The sequence below is a fragment of the Corvus brachyrhynchos genome, unplaced genomic scaffold (genome assembly GCF_000691975.1).
Source record: "Corvus brachyrhynchos isolate BGI_N302 unplaced genomic scaffold, ASM69197v1 scaffold52, whole genome shotgun sequence".
NCBI lineage: Eukaryota > Metazoa > Chordata > Aves > Passeriformes > Corvidae > Corvus > Corvus brachyrhynchos.
The window spans coordinates 1276754-1278163 of record NW_008237221.1 but is presented as its reverse complement, the minus strand read 5'-3'; the positions used below and the strand labels follow the sequence as shown (position 1 = coordinate 1278163).

Sequence of the window (1410 nt, the reverse complement as noted above, 5' to 3'; positions counted from 1 at the left end):
TCAAGCTTATTGAAATCCATGCAATTATTGACCTTCTTTCCCATTAATCCAAAAAAATCTGAATGTCTACTTTAGAAGACATTCTTGACATTTATCTTCTTAAACCATATTATTCTTCATCATCAATTTAGCACAATGCAAGCTACAGAAGTGAGCAGCTTTACTTAAAAAAAAAAAAAAAAAAAGGGGGGGGGGGAAGGACAATTTACGGCATCCAGAAAATTAAAGAAATTGTCTTTCTAAAAGAATTAAGAGGAGAGTAACATTTCTGTCTATTCACAGTTTAGCATCTGAAGCATTATAAGAAAGAGTACAAAATTTTCTTTCCTCCAGTAAGGCACTGGATTTTTTTCTTTTTTTTAATGCCTTTGCATATTGCAGGAAGCAGTATATCAATACAAAAGCAGAACTCTGCAGAAGACAAATTTAATTGAGTAATTCACACTGTTGTTTTTTTCTATCAGAAGTTGACAAAACATATTGGCAACCTCATACACAGAATAAGCTTTGCTTCACATAAATCATATTCTCAACCATTTCCTTATTATATGAGTAAATCAAGTAAGCAATGAAAATAATCTGTGAACATCCTTGCTTCCCTCATTACAAGGATTAGGAAACCAGTGATGGGACCTGTTCTGTGTACATGTAATGCTCACCTTGAAGCTTAAACTTACATTGCTGAAGACAAGCTTTTCAAAACAGATTCCACACCAAAAACTCCCTGCTAGGCTGAAGTATGGTCATCAGGAAAGGGCCAAACAACTAAGCTGCAGTAGCTTATCTTTTATCTGTTGAGCTGCGCTCACCAAGGGAATTTCTCGCACAGCAAAAATGGCCCTGGAAACTGGACTGTACTCACTATCAAAGCAGCACAAGCAGCTGCTTTACAGTCTTCTACCAGCACAATATAACTGGGATTGGCAAGGCCCAAGTAAGTAGATGAGAGGCACCAAGGATCAGATCCATTATTAAATCTGTGGCCTTCCTGAGAACACCTGAACAGGGATATGTGAGATACTAAGACCTCTTATTTGGGAGCAAGACTGTGACTACTTATTTTATATCATTATACAGCCATCAACTATAAATACATTATCTTTCCTAGAGATTAAAGGGTCTATATCCCCTTGCCAGTGCTTCCAGCCAGCCAGTCTCCTGTGGGTATTTCATTTAGTGAAGAGACATTACATTACACTCAAGCATGACAGTCCTCATAACATACAGTTTGTAGGAGGAGCTGCTACACTTCTGCAAGTGAACAGTTACAACACACAATACTCCTGCCACCTTGGAAGCGAGTACTGCCTTTGAATTTCACACACTGTCTGCAGACAACAGTTAGAGCAAGAGGGAGCTGTTTGGGATGGAAAAAGTGACATTTATTTGTTCCATGGAAACCTTTTCAGG

The 1410-nt window shown here is 38.1% G+C and overlaps 1 protein-coding gene across 2 annotated transcripts in view; it reads right to left on the bottom strand.

Annotated features, from left to right (window-relative positions):
• Positions 1-1410, bottom strand: part of RBM33 (RNA binding motif protein 33) — a 90738-nt gene that overhangs the window by 45629 nt on the left and 43699 nt on the right. The gene's annotated exons all lie outside the window — the stretch shown is intronic.